Here is a 21160-nt window from a genome sequence, read left to right as displayed (position 1 = left end):
GACTTTATAATGCTATACTGTATTAAAGAATACTACACTAAACTATACTAAAGAATAGAGAAAGGATACTGACAGAATGCTAAAAAGATAATAATGAAAACTGGTGACTCTTTCCAGAGTCCTGACACAGCTTGGCACTGATTGGCTATTGAGTAAAAACAACTCACAGCAGAGTCCAATGAAACAATCTCCTGTGGGTAAGCAATCTCCAAACACATTCCAAAGCAGCAAAACACAGGAGAAGAAAATGACATAAGAATAGTTTTCCTTTTTTTCCTGAGGCTTCTCAGCTTCCCAGGAGAAAAATCCTGGTGAAGGAATTTTTTTAGAGAATGTGAATGCCACAATCAGTGAGGGAAGGAACATGTGTGAGGAGCAGAGTTGAGGTTTGGGTACCACCCTACAGAATGCACTGCCCAGGCAATGCCATCTACACTTCCACCCCGAGATTTCTCATTAACTGATATTAAAAATCCAAACTAAGATTTATTTTTGCTATTTGCTTTTGTACCTCAGTCAACCAGCTCTTAGCTTTCCTCTCACCTAATTTCCCTCAGAAGGCATAGCTAAAAAGCATAACTATTTAAAGACATAAATGAGGTACCACTACTTTTACTGCCACTTCTACTTTCTGATGTGATGATGGATGTCACTTGGGAAAAAACAAACCAGGAAAGTGCTGCAGGATTGCAAATGCTGCCAAGCTCGCCCCTAGCATAGATTTGACATCTAAGCAAAAGACAATACTTCAGTTCTCTGAATCAATCCCAAGAAGCAATCAAAACCCAGCTTTGTCTGATATTTTTAACCATACAGAGATAATGACTGCTAATTACTATGCCCAGCACTCTGTGTGTTTATTTACAGAACTTCCTCAGGAGCTCTGCACTTCACCTTGATTAAACAGTGAAATAACAGTTTCAGTTCTTTCACAGAGAGAGAAAAATATTCAGTGTCTCCACATGGGTATATTCAGTGTTACTGCAAATAATATGTAGAGAGTGCCTGTGAAATGAGGAACCTGTGCCGGGGAGGGCAAAAGGGGAGCAGGGGCAGGCAAACAGCTCCCTCAGGAACAGCAGAACCCTGAGCAGCCTGATGGAGGAGGAAATTCAGGGCTCCCACTGCTGCAGGTCAGTGGCCCAGCAGATGCTGCACGCAAGGCCTGAAAGAAGAAGAGCACAGTCAGTCACTCGGAAATGCAGAGAGGAAACACCTCACCGTGTCTAATTTGTGTAGACCATCACACCCACTGCTCGGGGAAAGTTTTAATTAGACCTGGTGGGGAGTTTGCCAAAAGAAACTCATTAGTCTGTTGTCTGTGACAATTGGCTGCAGTGTGGAGAACATCACTTTAATTCCTTGTTCTGTCCTTCTCCCCTGCTCCCAGGTAATTCCCCAACCAACAGTTTCTCTGGCCAGCTCTTTCCTAATGCACATATTTAATCTTCTGTAGATATTAACAATTCAGAAAAAGGTTTTCCAGGCATGGATTTCAGGTACTTAAAATCTTGGCAATATAAATAGTTACACACAGTTGTACAGCTACAAAAAGGACAATGGGGAAAATTGGACAAAATGTCAGCCATAAAGGAACCAAGTGTAATGGGAAACCACTGTTTCTGGAGAGAGGAAACATGTTAATATTTCAGGTTATTTATTCATATCTTCTTACTGTTCTCAGAAATGGTTTTTTAAATCGTGGGATCATCCCAGTGAAGAACAGGGATATATTATATTGCATTGTATATGTATTTTCCTAAGATTTTGTAGAATGAAAGAATGTTTCTGTGAGCAACTTTTAATATATTGTCCATTTGTGGTTCTGCACTTGAAAGACCACTTTCATGGTCTCACCACTCGTATGTGGTAATCAGAATATTACAAGTGCTAAAGGCTACAGACAGTGTTAAATAAAAAATGAAAGATACTCCTGAACTTAGCTAAACAAAACTCATTGTATTATATGAACTAATTCTCTTCAACTGCAATGCCTCAAAACCTTTGGGTTGAATCCAAGTTCTTTCCCACACACAAATTTCAGCCGTGTTGGACACACTTAGAGCTGACAGAGTAATCAAGCTCTTGTTTCACTCAGAAAAAGCAAAGTAAAACAGGATTTCATTTTGCTCATTGTCTTGCAGGAGTTTGTGTCTATTCCTGTTCCCCAAACTATCTCCAGTATTTACCCAGAGCTTGCAGCAAGTATACAAAAATAAAGTGTCTGTTTAACAGGACAGTGCAGTGTGCTCCTCTTCAACCACAGTTTGACATCCATAACCATCAGTTCAAGTGTCTCCAACTGTGTTCTACATTTACCAGGTACAGCTTCATGGTTTTACTCCTTGGGTTTTCTAGAGGGCCCAGAGCTCTGATTGAATTTCTACAGCATTGCTTTAGCTTCCCACTATTTAGCAGTTAAATATCACCTGCAGACAAAAATGTTTACTCTTGCCTACAGGTGTGTGCAGTCTGACATACAGGTGTGCAACCTGTTTTATCCTCATTTGCAAACCTGTACAGGAATGCACAAAATAAAATTCCTACAGAAAATAGAAGTTCAAGTGACTTGAAGCATTTCAAAAGAACATTCTTTTTTCTCTTTTGCCTTACTGTCCTCTCCTGTCACTGAGTACTTGGAAAAATAATGAAAGCATTGCAGGGTGGAAAGTACATTTACTCGAGCATGCGAGACATTTTTAGTGTTCCTACTGTCTGACATATCAAATGAGGCAAATTAAATACACACCAAGCAACAGCAGACAAAAAACACAAGTGACAAACACAGAAAAAAAGAGGATGGAAAAAGGATGTGGTTGTGGGTTTTTTCTAAAAAGACCTCAATGGATTTATCAAGTCAACAACTCTATTCATGCTAAGAAGTTCTTAAGGGTCAATCCCTTGTTGAACCCTGTACAAGGACACAAGGGTTTGGTCAAACCTTTCAGTGCCATGTGGAAGATAAAGCTCTGTTTACTGCAGGTTCTCAGTAGCAGCAGAGGGAGGAGAACAGTATCTAAGGAGAGGACACTTCATTGCAAGGCAGTTTTGGGTTAATGCCACTTCTAAACAGGGCAGTGACTCCCACTGCCCTTCAAATGCAAGCCTAAAAAAGCCCTGTGCTGTGGGCATGGCTCAGCACTCATTGACACCAAAAATTAAAGTCATCCAAGTCAGGCTGTCCAAGTTGGTATCATCCCAGTCAAAGCCATCCAAGCTGGAGCTGACATCATGATTGTCCCAGCCATTATCTTTATCTGAGCTGTCCTCGTCATCATCATCATCATTGTGAGATGAGCTAACCCTTATCTGAGCTGTTCTCATCCAAGTGAGCATCCAAGTCAACCTCTGAGTCACCACTGGCCATGTCCAGCTCACCATTTCTGCAAGGCCTTCCAAATGATTGCTGTCCTCTCAGTCATCCCCATCGTCACCCAATCATTCTTTAATTTACTGGAACACTTCTCTTATTTGGAGGAATTCATGTGCTAATAATTTAAATTAATATTAGAGATTAATTGTATTTAATAAACTCAAAATTTCCCAACCCAAGTTATTTCCTAACTTAACCCTGTAATGGATATGTGTTTCTAGTAGTTTTAAAAAAAAGTGGGCTTTGGGTTTGTGTTTAGGCTTTTCTTTCCTGGAAAGTTCTAGTGAGGACAGAGAATGTTTTATATCTATATCAGCTGCATATAATACCAGGATGAATAACCAGAAAGTGCTCTCCAAGTGTTTTTAAAAATAAATTATTGAGTCTATTAATAATATAGCAAGATTAAAGGACAAATGAAAGAATGAAAACCAATTTTTTATTAGAAAATATGTCTTTATTGTCACATTCAAAGGAGAAAAAAGAGAGAAAACCAAAACTTCTAGATTAGCCAACAAGAGACAGAAATTTTCCTTCTAGCTAGAATACACGATGTTAATGTTGCACTGCATTTCTTAAATGTTAGCATGCAAGTTTAAACTAATTATTTTAAGACAGGCAACACTAATTTTATTCTCAAAGGACTGAACTAGCTCAATCACAAATTTCATTAAAATACAGATCATTGTCCAGTTAGGGAAAGGTAATGGAAATAAAAAGGAGACAGAAGAAAAAACTTCATTGTAACAAACAGTAACAGATTTCATACTTATAAATTTCATCCTTATAGATTTCATACTTCCATCCTCCAAAGTGCTTTACTCTCACCACTCATAAATGGTAAGAAAACTCAAAATAAAATCTATTTTAACAATAACATATGTTATTCAGCTACTGTGGGCAGTCATAAATCATGGTCCTTAAAGATGCTATACACAAGCAAATAATTTAACTGTCAGGAGCACAGCAAAAGCAGTCAAGTACACATTTCAAACAATGAGAAGTTTTCTGAGTAACTCTTAAAGAGCTGTGCAAGAACTCAGAAAAAAAAAAACAACAATGGATTTATATTGAGTTGTGCAGATTTATAAATTTACTTTTAAAAATAAAGAAGAAATTATGTATGCCTTTATTAGCAAGCATTGGAGCCTTTATAAGATCAAGACTGTTGCAGACATAAAAGAAACTCTAGCTGAATTCAGATTTCTCTTCTGGATGAAGCAAGAAATCCTGGCTGCTGACCTGAAAGGAGAACATTTTGTGATTGTTTCCCATCTCCCCACGTTCAGGGATTGCCTGCCTGAGGCTCTCTGCTGTTTGCTGCTGCTGGGAGCAGCCCCAGCCCAACTCAGAGCAGAGTTTGCAGGTCCTGGAGCTGACCCAGCCTAAACCTGCAGCAACCCCACTCCTGGGCAGGATCAACGAGGATGAAGAAATCACAAGATTTTTTTCCTTCAGTAAGGTCCAGCACATCTCCATCACTAAATTACAGCCCTCTTTATTATTAAACTCCAGCTTTCCCCCCTGAAATTTGGATCCTATTATATATAATTTAATCATGTGTGTATCAAACTGGAGGCTTTCAACTGCTAGAAACCTTGTCTTTTCTCAGTTTCATACTTTTCCCCCTCATCTTAGACATATTGTACTGATGAAATTGTTAATACAGACTTTCAACACAAACTATAATTTGGCAGCTGTGAATTGTACTGCAGCATTTATATTTAACTTTAGAAATGTTATTTAGAAAAAAAACATTGTTATTCATTTATCAGATATTCGTGTGTTTCCATTATTTCTATTTGCAGTTCTGACTTTGTACTCTCTCCAAGTGAGAGCCCTTCCAATGCTTTTGGCTTTAGCAGGTTCATTCTCCACTGCTGTTGCTCTACAATGGTGCCCATGAGAAAGGACAGTTTTTCCTTGGGTGTTTTGTTGCACAGGCCTGGCAGACAAAGCCCTGTTCTCCAGGGCAGCTGACCACTCACCAAAACTGTGATTTGTCTTTCAGCAAGGAGGAATGTCTTCTCCCAGCTATAAAGTCATGAGTACAAGAAGCAAATGAAGATCCCACCTTGGAATTCAAGGATTCGACAAGCAAATAAACACAACGGTAAGCATGACTTGTCAAGGAAAACACCCAGAAAATGAACAAAAGCAACCAATAATTTTCTAATTCTGCACAAGGAACCCCTTGCCAGCACCTCAGTGTTTAAACACATGGCTCATGCTGTAACCTCCCCGAGCCAGGCACTCTGCCACCACCACCATCAGCTGCTTGGCAAAGGCAGCAGTGAGGTCAGGCAGAGCTGCAATTCCAGAAACTCCTGCCAAAACCAGGCAAAGGCACCTCAATAAAGGGCATCCTAATGCCTAACTCAAGCTGTGTCCTCCCATAGCTCATCATAGATGGGCTGGCTCAGAATCCATCCTTCTTGTTTTCATCTTGTGGGGTTTTCTAAGGCTTCAAGATCATCTCTGCACCGTGGAAGCTCCTCCAGTCTCTCTGTGTTGCTATAGGAACAGATTATTTCACTTACGCTGCTCTTTTAAGTGGTCAAATTGGGTAAATGCAGAAATCATCAGCTGCAAAACTGAGCTGATTACTCTTTTCAAGTTCCTTCTGAGTATACCAAATTTTAAGAGAAGTGAATCAGCAAGACATTTGGCAATTGAAAGCAAAACTGGAGCCGAATACAACTTTAAAGGGTATCTTAAAAAATATTTTAGATAAACTATATAACATATTCTCTTAAAAGAACATTAAATGCTCTTTAATTTCTCTTGAAGTATTCTTGCTCCTCACTATGTCATAATTTCTGGACTGTTTGTATAAATCTGGACTGAAAGAACATACATTTCCCACCCCTTCTTACTGCTCAATATATTTGATCACCCCCAATTTCCTGTTAAAATTCAGCAAGAAAAGGAAACTTTTGGAGAGGAAGCATTTCAATTATTAAATCATGCATAGACTGACCACAAGGCAAAAGGCCCCAGTGATATTTCTGTTGTAGTGAGTAAAACAACTTCATATAGTCATCCTGTGGGATATTGTTCATATATAGTAAATAGAGTATGGACACTAAAATTATGGTCATTATTCCACGGTCAAAAAGTTAAAACAATCTGGAATTCCACAGGAAACTTCATTTGCAAGCAAATCAACATTTGGGGTTTTGTAATGGTAAAGGTTATAGATGTTTTTTTAATAGATAGGACCCATGAAATTGGAATACAATAAGGAAAGGATGTGTTTCCATTACACACAGACATTAATCACCTTGATTAATGCACTGGAATTACTTTCTGTTATCAGTAGTATATCTGGATAATAGTGTGGTACTTTTTTTTTTCTAAAAGAAGTTTGGACCTCTGAGTATTTTTTCGCAGTAGTATATCTGGATAATAGTGTGGTACTTTTTTTTTTTTCCTAAAAGAATTTTGGACCTCTGAGTATTTTTTCATTGTGCAAGAGTTATTAATATATTAAATGGTTTTCTACTGTCATTTAAGAGCCAGATTGCTGAAACCATCCTGAGTGAAGGAATGAGAAACCTCAGGAATATTCTATTTGGGCTTCGTATCTCACCTTTCCTGCTGGGAAGAAGAATGTTGGGAAGAAGAATTCCTTCAGAGCCCAGAGCAGGTGGAGAACACCAAAGAATTGTTTCCATGCACAGAGCAGCCCTGACCATTTCTTCTGCCTCACCTTGTGCATTAGCAAAGTGTCCAGAGGGGATGGGGCCAGCAGATGGTGAAGAGGCATCCCAGGGAATGCCAGACTCACCACCCTGCAGGGAGCCCCTGGGTCAGTGCCTCAGCATTTTACCTTGTCTATTTTTCATTTATTTGTACCCCTGCAGTTCTTTAGTGTAGAACTCCAAACCCCACACACAGGGTCAGCTGCAGCTTTCCCATTTTGGGCAGACACAACAATTCCTCTCCAGGCCTGGCAATCAAGGACACCTCACTGCCTCAGGCCCCAGAGATGGGAACAAAAGGGACTTGGGGGAGCAAACCTGGGGTCAATGACTTCATTACCTGGAGCTGGAATGGGCAGATTCACCCCCAATGTGCAAATGGACCAAACTTATTAAAGTGTGAACACCCCTGACCCATCATCCAGTTTTGGGTGTAGACCCTGTAGGCCCCTCAATAAATGGGGGTCAATGACTTCATTACCTGGAGCTGGAATGGGCAGATTCACCCCCAATGTGCAAATGGACCAAACTTATTAAAGTGTGAACACCCCTGACCCATCATCCATTTTTGGGTGTAGGCCCTGTAGGCCCCTCAATGTACCTGAAGGCCCCTCAATAAATAGAACTGCTTTTTATTCCCTTAATTCTGGCTGGCCTCTGGTTTTAGGAAGTCCCAACAAGGCATCAGGGCAGTGCAGGAGGCCCTCACCTGGAGCAGCTCCAGGTGAACGTTGCCAGAATGTGCAGGGTAAGATGTGAGCCAGGGGGCCAAGGCTGGGCTTACCAGAGCTTGGAGAAAAGCAAAAATATTGAATGTAACATTCCGAAGGGGAAAGGGAAGCTTGTGATAAACTCTGTAGATGAAGGGTGGGTGATGGTACATTGAGGGAAGAGGGGAAAAAAAATTAAAGGAAAGTCCTGAAATAAAACATTGGAAACCTGATGTAATGAGACATGCCCCAAGAAAAATGTGTACATGAACAATCTCGGACATTTGATTGAACTAAAGATGGACATTCTTCTGTGAGTAAATTTGACAGGAATATTCTTCATGTCTGTCTGAATCCCTGATCAGTATTTGCTACCTGCAGAATACACTAGACTTGCATTGACTTGATGCTCACTAGACTTGAATTTTTGATGCTCAACTAAAAAATAAATCTATGCCTGCATTTAAAATTCTGGTTGTGCTGCAGATGCTCAAGTTCTTCTGCAACACTTTGACTAATTCACCTTCCCTTCAGAATAACACAAGTCCTTTCTTACACATTACTTTATTATTCTTCGTCCTACAGCTGTATTAAGGATATGACTCACTAAATAATGAGCAGTTTCTCACAGTTTAGTAATTTTCTAGCAGGTTAGATTTTAACTGTGTGTCCACAGGACATGTCACAAGCAGGAAGGGTTTGCTTTGCATGCCCAGAGGCAGTGCAGACACTTGAATTCTCCCTCTCTACTCCCCAGCAGAGGTCTCATTATTGCAGGCAGGACGAGCTATGGCTCCCTGGAGCTGATGGGCTGCATCTGCCCGGATCAGAGCTCCAGAAAAGCCACACTGAGAGCCAGCAGAAATTTCTACAATCCATTAAGAGTCGTCTCTGAACAAGACCCTAATATACTTCCCTCTGTTTGTCCTGTGGGAAAAATCTTTTGGTATTTTGCAGTTCTATTTTTCTCCAGTGCTCTCTGCAAGAGAAAAAAAAACATTTGCTCATGATTCATTTTTGTCTGAGAAGCTCTGCACATGTCACCGTGTAAAAGAAAGCACTCAGTGCCAAGCTGTGAAGTATCCTGCATTGAAAATGTGTTTTTATTATTTGGTTACATGAGATATATAGGTTTTTTAAAATAAAAAATGAGATCTTCCCTTTGAAATCCAACCCTAATATTGTCAGAAGGATCAGTCTGTTGTTAATGCGGAAGGAAGCAGGGCTGGGGATTTTTAATAATGCCCAGAATGTCAACAGAAACACTTGACATTGATTCTTGCTCTGGAATGGAGGAGACTTAAAGAACCGAGATCTGAGCCAGCTTAATTGGCTTGGATTCTTTACAGATCTGGCTTAAAGTGGGTGAACCACTCAGTCAATAGAGTATTTTGGGAGGCAGTGCATTTAGTCTGAAAACATGAACGGTGACATTTCAATTCTCTTGGAAGAACAGCAGAAAAATAGATCTGAGAGTTCGACCTCCTCCATGGCCAGAGACCAGCAGCAGAAAGCACCAAGTGGCTGCTCCAGCTTCTCCTGTGCTTCTGCCAAAGAACTGCAGGGCTCACCTTCAGCAATGCCCCCTGGGCTGCCGTGCAATGATTCAGAATTATGGCACTAACCTACACATTTTATAGGGACATTCTTCCTTTGGATATACAAACCAGCAGGAGCTGGGCAGGTTCCACCTGGCCAAAGCTGGTCACCTGCCATGTGAAATGTGCTCCAGTCACTGCTCAAACAGGAGCACTGGCAGCTCCCTTTAATGACCTAATTTGTGTTCTACTCCACAAATTCAGCCTACCTGTAAAGGTGAGCATATCTTTTCTTTAACTGACACAGAAATCTTTTTCTCCTCAGTAATGTGTAATTAAATCTGCCAAACAGAGCTATAAAATTGTTAGCTGTCTACTGAAATAAAAACCTTAAAGCACTTCCCCTTGGGCAACTTAAAATAAGTGTGGAGAAAGGAATCTAGCACTGACCAAATCTCTAAAAACTGCTGGGCAAAATTCAAGAATATCAGAATTTAACTTTAAATTTGGGCATATATTGGCTACATAATCACTTATACTGGAAAAGGAGTTAACAGTAACATCCCATAGTTTAGGCTCAAAATGTATCCAAGGTTTCCAGCCCAGGTATGCACAGAATAATTAGTGTTCATGAAGGCAGACACCCCTGAATTCTGTGGTGAAGGGCTAGCAGAGCTCTACCTCCTTTCCCAAAGACTACAGGAGCAGCTCAAACACACTCCTAAACCCTGACATCATCAGAGCAGAGTGACCCTTCCAAGAACTGCTGTTACAAGCATATTTATCTTTTCAGAAGCTGACCTGCATCATTAGCCCAGGCAGTTTCCTACAGGGCACTCAAATTCAGCATTTTCACTTGGAAACAGTTGTTATTCTCATTTACTACAAAGGTAAACAGCCAGTCCAGAATTCATCTGAATTTTCACTGTGTTTTAAGACGCTGCTAATTAGAACCTAAGGAAAGGACTAAAAATACCCAGAGATGCAGCTGACATCTCCCTGATTCAACGTGAGAACCTTCTGTGCTAGCTGAGAGCAGTGACTAACACAACTGCTTCAGTGTGTGCTCTGCCATCAACACTGGCACTTACTTCTGCCTAAATAAGATGGATAACTTAGGTGAGAAGAGTTTTTTCCCCTGCTGCAATTATTAAGCTATTCAGAAATTCAGTGAACTGAGCAAACAGCCAAAATTTAATATCTTCTGAATGAAGTAGATTCAAGTTGCTGGGAAAAACAGCTCCTGATCTGTATTCTAAGTGCATCAAATGTAAATGATATTTTAAGCAAAAGCTTTTCAGTATTTCCTAGACTTCTGGTAAAAGTCTGTGGTTTTGCTCTGACAAAACAACAAATGAAAGGAGCAATAATCCAAGGAGCAAACAAAAGAAATAAACCCCAGATAATGTTATTAACACTATCAGGTCAGAAACCGTGGAACTTATTGTTCCGTGTATCATAAAGCCCTTCAATATCATTGTGGCTTCAGATTAAACTGAAATATTGTCTCAAGGCTTCTAAGGTTTTAGTCTGATTAGAATGGGATGACAGCACTTTGCCAATTTTTACTGACACATCAAAGAAGGGAATCAGGAGAACATCCCAAATTACTGATCAAAATTCAGTTACTCAAATATATAGTTAGAACAAAGAGACACAATAGAAAAAGAATTAATTACAAATTACTGAGCAAAATTAATTAAAGCAAAGTCCCACTCCAGCAGAAGAAAAGTGCCTAATATTCTTGTCAAAAATTGGCTTCTAAATCTATTTATTTATTATGTATTAAATCTAATAAGAGTAGTTCTAAAAGCAGACAAAAGTGGAATAGGTAATGTAAACTATTTGTAGGACATGAGTCTAAGGAATACAGTCTATATTTGTCTATTTAACAGCCTTGCATTTAAGTAAATATGATTTATGTCAGAAAGAGCATTTTATGTGCATCTGAACAGACCAAGGTGATTTGCATCTTCATCTTTCATAGGTGTCAAAATTCCAGATTCTCTGATGACAAGTAGAAATAGAGTTTCCTACTAACCCTAAACATCAGGGGAGGAGAGCATCACAAAATTGGTACTCAAATTCAAGTTATCCAATTCAAAAGTTGGCTTGTGGTGCAGAAAAAAACTTGAAACCACTTCAAGCTTCTTTAATAATCTTTTATTTTGGTTTGAAATTATTGCTTACCTGCAGCTTGCTTCTTTTTTTTTTTTTTCTGGATGCATTAGGTATTTCTCATCCTTAGGAATGCAGAATTTTTGCAAAATAAATAAGAATTTAAGAACTAGAAGTAAGCAAAACTTCTCTGAAATTCACGTTTATGTGGCTCCATCTCTGCAGTAGCTCGGTGCAGTTTGCACTGAGCATGAGCCCTTTGATTCAGAGAAAATCCAACAATCAGAAATTACTTTTCCCTTGTTAGGAATCAAAAAAGAGTAGATTTTGTGTTGCCTTCTCCATGGCTGCACACTTGCATTCAAACAGGTTAACCTGAAGAAAAGTGGGCAGTGATTTTCCTCCCTAGTTACACACAAGGAATATCAGGCCAAATTTCAGATTTTTGTATTTCTCTCCCAAGAAATTCTTGCTCCCTCCTTCCCCTCTCCTACCTTGTCTGAGAGAATTCTAAATCTGTAAAACAAAACTCCTTTTACTGTTTCCTTGGGGAAGCTAGCAGGCCTGTAATAAATAATTTATCCTGAAATTCATTCATCTCTATTTCTTTTTTAATTTCAGTTCAGCAATGCTAAATCCCCCAACCACCTACCTGAATTTAAATTCTATCTCTCCACACCATTTGAGACTGTTTCCACCATGAAACACTTGAGAGGTTTTGTGAAACATCCTGATGTCAAAACATCGTGCCAGATAATTTAATGCTTCCATCTAGAGCACCTCAAAGATTTGGGATCAATTCTGAAAGGAAGATTCCTAGGGAATTACCCTTTTTCCTGTAATAAAAAGGTTTCTCCAGATTTACCTATCTATGATTAGAGTTACTTTGGACATGACACAATTAAGATGAATTTTGCAGATCTATACTGTTAATTTCCTGCTTCAGCACCTATGTGCAAGACTGCTTTCATCAGCTTATCACAAATTCTTAAAAGAAACTAAACAGCAATGTCCTATTTTGTTTTGGAATCTAAAGCAGACTCAAAATCCAGACAATATTTTACAAAAAACATATGTACAAACAGAGACAGACAGCAAAGTGGTTTTTGAGAATCTCAGAGTATTAACAAGGCCAAGAACATCTAAAAACTTCCCCTTTGGCAACAACAAAACTTACACGGCTCTAAAACCAAAACTGCTTTATTGGCCACGCTGGGATGTTCGTGGTCTGCATGTGGAAGCTACTGTTCCTATCCTAAATATGTCTAAAAGGCAAATAAGTTCCAATAATTCATAGAAGTGTGAGACTTTAAAAAAAAATAATAGTATGATTGAATTTTGATAACTGATATAGGGGATTTTTTCAGCACTGAAGTGTCACCTATTTGTAGCTAATTAAGCTGGACTGATGGAATGAGCAAAGCCAGGCCTCTCAGAGTATTTGAACTGCACTGCAGAGCAGCACTCATACACCAAATATTTTTGTGGCAAATTTTTTGCTTTGGTCTCCCTTGCACTTATGAAATCTTCAAGGTGCTGTGTTCAGCAAACATCTCCAAACATCAGTGCACTCATAATCACATAAATGTGAAAGAGAACTTGTTGAATTTTAACATCTATTGAAAATGTTGCTCTTGCCTGGTATGCAGAGGTTCAAAACTGTTGCAAAAATCCCAGTGATGAGCTTCTTTTGCCACAGCTTTGCAGGCTGCCTTATTTGTGTGTCTTAAAGAATATCTTTCTGAATGACTAATTATATTCATTCTCTATTGTGCTTTTTATGAGTCTGATTAACTATGAGATTAATGTAATTTGTAACACTTAGAGTCAGGTAGCTCCACCACCCCAAGCAAAGGTTCAATTATATTCTTACAGAAATTTAACAAAAGTTAAACTTTATTCTTCTTGTGTATTACCATGGATCACATAAGATATCCTATAAGACACACAGACAAGGCAGCCTGCAAAACTGTGGCAAAAGAAGCTCATCACTGGGATTTTTGCAACAGTTTTGAACCTCTGCATAAAAGGAAAGAGCAACCTTTTCAACAGATGTTAAAATTCAATCATTTCTCTTTTGCACTTATGCAGTTCTGAGTGCATTGAAGTTTGGAGATGTTTGCTAAACACAGCACATTGAATATTTCCTAAATGCAAGAGAGACCAAAAGAAAAAATATTCACCACAAGAAAGATTTAGTGTGTAACTGTTGCTGTGCAATGCAGCCAAATCCTCTGAGATTCTCCTAAATAGGGAAATCAAAGCCTTATGCAATTAAATGCAGAAAAGGAAGGTAAATAAAAGCACAGCCCAGGTGAAGTGCACATGTGGACTGCAGGCATTTCAGACAGAACTACACAGGCACTTCAAGGAGCCTGAAAAGAATTAAAAATGAAATATAAACCCTACAGAACTGATTAGCTACTCGAAAATGGCCTTTTAAATAATTTTAATTTCCATTACAGATAACAAAGTTCATGTGAAATGCAGATAAGCATGGTCATTTCTAAATGATTACAAAATGTCAAAAGATGCATATTCTCATTTTTCATGGTCACCATGCATTATTGCTGTGACATTACAAACTGCATTCAGTATTAAAAGCTCCAATTCTCACAGAATATGAATTCTGTTGATGGCATCTCCCAACTGTAACAGTTTCAAATAAATCAGCTTAAGAAATGGAAGAGCAGCTAGGATTGCACTGATAGTATAGTACAAGTGAATATTTTCATAAATGAGGAACTAGAATGACAATTTTTCCTTTCATCTATGGAATGAGGCTGTTTATACCAACACAGAGCCTCTGGTTGGACTAGAACCTAGAAAGAATAAAGAACATAAATTAACACATTTTGAAGGACAAAAACTTACTCCTCATTAAGACCAACCTCTTTATGAAAAGAAAGTTTTTTAAAATGACCTTTGGAAGAAATGGTTACCGACTGTGCATCAGCCATTTTCTAGATCAACACCTTCCCTCATCCTTATCCCATTTTGCAGCCCTGTCACCTTCTCATCCTCCCTGTCTTGCCTGAAGGGCCTTGCCCAGCCTGGGCAGGTGAAGGGAAGCAGCAGAACAAGCCCCTTGTTTAGCAGCAGAACTGCAGAAATGATTGGAGGAGATAAACTCTTTGTGCTTTCGCACAGCCCACACAAGCATTAGCTTAAAATATCACTGTAATGTATTTTTCAGTGTCACTTGCTGTTTATTCTGCTTAATGATCCCTCTCATTCTTTCTCATGTGTGCACAGAATTTCAGTTTTGCTTTGGTAACTCATCATGGTGAGAATATGCAGTTTGGAGGCTACAATTATTAGGCTAATAAATAATGTCTTGTATCGAAGCTGTATAACTGCTTTCCTTAGGATTTAAATATATTAGCATATTAATAATAACATAGGCAGTTAAATCCACTTTAATTCAGATACTTGAATTCAAGCTGGTGTCCAATAAAGTTCCTCCAACACACAAATTGTACAAGCTAACTACAAGCTCTCACTTCCATGAATTAACATGCAATCAAATGTGGTTAAGCTGTAATTAACAGCTGATCAATTAAAATACACAGGAATACCACTGCAGGATCCATGGGGATCATTCAGCGGCTCAAACCATCACAGCCTCAGCCTAACACCCATGGTATGACTTCTCACCATCTACACATATAACAGGAACAAACAAACATCCTGGTTAATCACTCAGTTACATTTAGAAATAGTCACAAAATAAAGGGTGGTAAAGAAGCATCCTATCACAGCCAGTGCCCTTGAAAGCATTGTTGTTGCAGTAAGGTAGAAAAATCATACAGAAAAGCTTCACAAAATCAAGCCTGCTCTCCTGGAATCAGTGGCTGGCCTTGTCAAAGGCAGCACTTTGCAAGTTCCCCTGTGAAAGCAATCCTGGTGGGAGCAGTTCATTAACATCACAATCTATTCCTGGGTGAAAAACACCTTACACCTCTATAAACTGTTTTTACACCATCAGCTAGAAAAATGAAAACTATCTCTCACAAACAACTGTCCCTGCGCTACACACTGGGGGTTTGAGTGACCAATCAATACAGAATAACAACTTATAATAACGAATAAAGTAATGGCAAGAAAGCTACTGACCAGTTGGAATCCCACACGAGGTCTGTAAAACTGCATAAAAAGGAGCTATGTGAATAAAGAAAGGCCTTTTCCACCATGAAAGAAATGGAGGCTCTGTGATTTATTCCCATCTATTGCCATCACTGAAGGGATTTCTTTCTGGAGTCACCTTCAGCTGGTGTCATCACTTCCAGACTCACAGAGCCATTGAGCAGCCACCACCTGGTGTGGCTCCAGGTTAATGCTGGGAGTGCAGCTGGAGCTCTGGTACTGTTCCAGAACTGGGCTGTGAATAATTCAGGAGTACAGAGCTGAAATAGAAAGTATTGAACTGGGGATAACCTACAGCTATTTGTTCCATCTGATAAGGGAACACCCTCATTTGCTGTTGTTTGATGTCTCTGCAGAGATGGAAAAAAAAAAAACAAACATAAAATGTGGTGGACAGCTATTTGTTCCATCTGATAAGGGAACACCCTCATTTGCTGTCTCTGCAGAGATGGAAAAAAAAAACCCATAAAATGTGCTTTTTTTTCTTATCTCTTATCCAAAATAAGGTGTATCTTCCCTAAAATCTGGGAGGTGGGATACTGGTTTAAAACATTCATGAAGAAGAGTGAGGTGCCATTGATCACTTCTGCAAAACAGGAGCTCCCAGGGGATTTCAGCTGCTCCCATAGAGAGAGGTCATTTTCCTGAGCTCAGAAGTTGCTGGGGACAAAATAAATCTCCCTGGCCTGGGATGGAGCAGCCTGCAGTGCACCACCTGCAAGGACACAGCACAATTTTCATCTCCTGGTACTTTATTGCATCCCAAAGAAGGACGTGTTGCTGTGTAAAAATATGTTCTCTCACACATTGCCAGTCTGTCACAGAAATCCCTTCCTGACTAGAACAAGCAAGGAGACAGGACCAAGGCAAGAAGAAAACACACAAGTTTCAGTATTTACAAACTTTTATGCTCATTTTTGTTTCAATTATCTTGACTACTATTCTAACAAAAATCCATTTGTAGATCAATACTAACTGCTCCTGCTAATAAAACTCTGGTAAGAGCAGGGTGAGCCTGTGTGTGGTGTGGCTGAGCTGCTTCCAGCAACAGGTCTGGGAGAGACACCTGGAAATAGCCAGCTACTTCTCTTTCCTTGCTGGAAGTGACACCTGGATATACCCAGCTACTTCTCTGTCCTTGCTGGAAGAGACACCTGGAAATAGCCAGCTACTTCTCTGTCCTTGCTGGAAAATGATCCCTTGGACCCTGATAAGCCTCAAGGTCACAAAAAAGCTTGTAGGGGCCAGGGGAAAGCTATGCTACCAAAATGTAACACACAATGCAAATCCCCTGATGCTCCCAAGTGGCTGCTCACCACAACCTCTTCAAAGCTGAGGAAAAGGGTTGTGTGCTGCCCCTCACCCCCGGCGTTTGTTTAAAATGAGTATTTTCCAATCCAGAGGAGGATCTCCAGGAGGTAATTCAGATCTGGTAGAGAGACAGAGGACACCTGGTGGTGTTTAGTTGTTAGCCTATAAAAACAGCAATCCAAGTCAGATGTGTGTGCAGCTGCACCAGCAACAATTACCAGAACCCATGCTCTAAATAAATAAAAGCTGGAGTGATGGAGAATTTCAAATAGCGCAATCACAGAAACACACAGAAATTTCAAACAAACAACATGAGTTGCTGATTCCAGATGCTGCCACTACTTTATGAAAATGAATTTTTTAACGGTTACAGGCAAGAAACAACTCTACACTCACAGGAGTCTGCCACCTCCACCAAACAGACACATGCTGTGGAAAAGTAGGACAGATTCCCCACTACTGCAAAACCCAAGGGCACAAAGTTGTCAGTTTTGCTGGAGGAACATCCACGGAGGTAAGAGCAGAGGAAGAACTGATTGAGCAGACTCTGGGGCAGCAAAACCAGTGTCAGTGAGGTACCCAGCAGCTCCCAAACCACAGCATCCCCAGCTGCACAGAGAGCCACACAGCAGAGCTGAGCCCAGCTCCAGGCTGCCACCAGCTCATGGACTGACAGATTGTGAATACTCCCATTCCTATAATAACTTAGTGAAACTATTATTTTAATTGAAAATGCTGTTACTAAGATAACTCTGTGAAGACCCAAACTGGATTTTTCTATTGTGCAATAGATACAGTGAGCTGCAAATGTCTCTTTTTAGAGATATTCAGACACTGAACAGAATCAAGCTCTGTGAGACTCCTTCCCTCTGAGGAGCTGGAGAGCACAGGTGTGGTAAACCCTGCACATGCATTGATGTGGGGGCTATTCAAACTGTGCATTTTATTGCCAAAAAATGAAATAAAAGCTCAAGGTCACACTTCTGTCATGCTCTCTGTAGTAAGTATTAGAACTTATTTGGCTGGAAGGGAATGAATAAAAGCAAAACACTGCGCAATATGCAGAATGCTGTTTCCTTTCTTATACAACTTTAATGCATGGATCAATCACAGCCAAGATTTTAAGTGTGAAAATTCTGTTAAAAAAGCCCCAAAACAAGTACCTTTCTCTTTTGAACCAGCGCTGTCAACAGAAGAAGAGATCTTCTCATCTCTCCTGCTTATACCAACACAAACATGTGTGGTGAAGCACACAGTGACCTGGTTAAAACTAGACTGGTTTAAAAAGCCCCAACCACCCCAAACAGTTGGTTTTAACCCACATCAATTCCCCAATCTGTTCTGATCTGCAGCCACGCAAACACCCACACTGATAGAAGCAGGGAGAAGAAAACTGCTCCCTTCATCAGCAGTGCTGGCTGAGAGCGAAAATCAGACTGAAGACCTTCTGGTGTTTGTAGGCTTTCTTACCAAAGTTAGCAAAGCAAAACTTCCACTGAAAAACAGATTAGAGGCCAAGTTCCGAATCAGTATGAGACGTAATAGAGCTTTACATAAACTTTCAGATGAGCTCTGAGTTTCGTCCCAGATGACAATTAATCTCGACACTCCCTGTGCTGCTGGAAACAAAATCGATTTAAAAGTCAGCAGTAGATGCAAGAAGCAAACTTTAGATTTAGCTTAAAATACCTAAAAGGAAGCTAAAGGAAGAATAGCAAAGAACAAGTTGAAAAACAGAGGCTTTAAGTTTTTTTGAACAAAATCCACCCTGGAAGCATCAAGGAGAGAATTTGAGCTGGCAAGGTAAAGGTGGAGATTCTGCAATATTTGAGCTACTTCTCCAGATTTTCTCTAATTTATAAATATCCAAGGAAAAATGCCCAAAATATCATACCCTCCCAAAAGTTTGCTTTGTTACCTTAATTTTTAATATCAGCCAGCAGTATAACTTTCTTCTGAAAGGTCACCTGCCTATTAATTTTCAAAGAAACTTCCCCTTTTTTATTACTTATTAGAACGAGTGTATTCTAGTTCCAATACCATCCATAACAATATATATAAAGGCCTTCAGCTTCTATTTTGATTTAATAAAATTAAACTTCTTTATAGCAGCAAAGAAGGTGAATAGAATTTAGAAAACAAACTTCATCAGTAAGTCAGTATAGATATTTGAAAGCTTTTGCATGAAGTTTTCTAAATAATGACAGAAAGAACCAACCAAGCAATACCAGTTACTTATTTCACCAAAATGTTTCTCTGTGTACCTCCATAAATTGTTGTATAGAGTTAGATCATTCTCTAAAAAGTAATGCAAAATCTTTGACTAACCCAAGCATCAGGAAAAAACTTGAAATGTAAGCTCAACAAGTCTGCTGTTCTTTATATTGTGTGCCATGAAGTATTTAAATAATAATTATTAATTATAGTTTTATATATATATATATATATATATATCATTTAATATCAATGTGTTATTAATACCTTTAATAACTAAAATACTTTTACTAAGGAAAGAAAAAGGTCCATGATCTGACTTATGAGTAGTTAAATCAGTTCAGAGACATTACTGGGCACTGAATCACAATCCCGAGGGAGACCAAAGTCTCCAAACCCAGCCATAATTGCACCTTTGGGACCTTATTATTCATAATAATAAAAATTTGTTAGCTATAATGTGATTATTTCTAATATAAACACATTCCTCCTAGCATGCTATGGTTTCACCTCTGAAAGTGAATATTCAGAAGGGTATCTCTAACTGCATCATTTGATGTAGAAAAGCCCAGAAAAGTAGAGGTCTGGTGCAGTTTTATGGTGGAACCTGCCTCACATCATTAAAGTTTTACATTGTTTGCCAATACAAGATTGTTCTCTTCCTTCAGGCGCTCTCTCACAAAATTCCCAATGCCTGTTTATAATATATTTATCTGTCTTCAGAATAATAATTGTATGGATGGTGACTTAGCTGTGTGTATCAAACTTTCTTGGGTGTAACAAAGTTACAGAATGTTTCATATTTGTTTTCATCAACTATTACGAGCCCAGAGATGTCTAAAGATCTTATTGTGTTTGGAATTTAGTGAGAGCATAAATTTAGACTGCTGGCCTTCCCTCAGACCTCAGGTAGGGAATTTTGAAAGCCATAAACCATGGGAAGAAAAAATGTGATTTTTGGGTACCAGATGCAGGCAAGTGTAAAATCCTGAGGGAACAAGGCACGCTTCAACTTCGTGAGGCCCATTTATACATTTAGCGCTCACTCGGAGCTCAGACAGGTTTATCGTGTAGGACTTGAACATTCAAACCAAGGCAGGCTCAGCACGAGGAGAGCGTGAGACAGCCCTGAGCACAGCCACGATGATTAAACGCCGTGGGTTTGTGTTTGTGTTCCCCGGGGGATGTGTGAAGAGCTGGAACGCCGGCAACAAGTCCTGAGGAAAGCCTCGGAACAGCATAAAATATTAATTTAGAAAAAAAAATAAAAAGAAAAAGAAAGAGGAGGAAAAACAATGGAAGAAGGGGCACAGAATTGTGATGACCTAAAAAAAATTAAGATGAAGCAGCGGTGGGGGGGAAGACTGTTAGGCCCACATGCTGAACATCACCTCACTGTGCCTGGCTTGGTGGGACAGCACAGCTCGGGGGGACCCTGAGGGGACAGTGAGGGGACATTCAGAGAAACCTGAAGGGACAGTGAGGGGACAGTGAGGGGACCATGAGGGGACAGTGAGGGGAAATTCAGAGAAACCTGAAGGGATCATGGGGGAACAGTGAGGGGGCCCTGAGGGGATGCTGGGGGTACCCTGTGAGGAACACTGCGAGGCCCTCAGGGAAGCCCGAAGGGACCCTAAGGGGACCCTGAGGGGACATTCAGAGAAGCCTGAAGGGACCCTGAGGGGACAGTGAGGGGACCCTGAGGGGATGCTGGCGATACCCTGTGGGGAGCACTGAGGGGATCATGAAGGAAGCGTGAAGGGATCATGAGGGGACAGTGAGGGGACACTGAGTGGAGCAATGAGGGCACAGTGAGCGGGGCACTGAGAGGATGCTGAGAGGAGCACTGAGGGGACCATGATGGAAGCGTGAAGGGACCATGAGGGGAGAGTGAGGGGACACTGAGGGGACACTGGGCACTGAGGGGACGCTGGGCACCGAGGGGACATTGCGGTGCGGGTCTCTCCCGGCCAGCCCGGCCCCGGCGGCGCGGCCAGCCCGCCATGCCCAGGCCGGGCTGCAGGGGGCGCGGCGCGGCCTCTCCTC

Source organism: Passer montanus, unplaced genomic scaffold (assembly GCF_014805655.1).
Source record: "Passer montanus isolate IOZ18808 unplaced genomic scaffold, ASM1480565v1 scaffold202, whole genome shotgun sequence".
Taxonomy (NCBI): Eukaryota; Metazoa; Chordata; class Aves; order Passeriformes; family Passeridae; genus Passer; species Passer montanus.
This window is presented reverse-complemented; position numbering follows the sequence as displayed.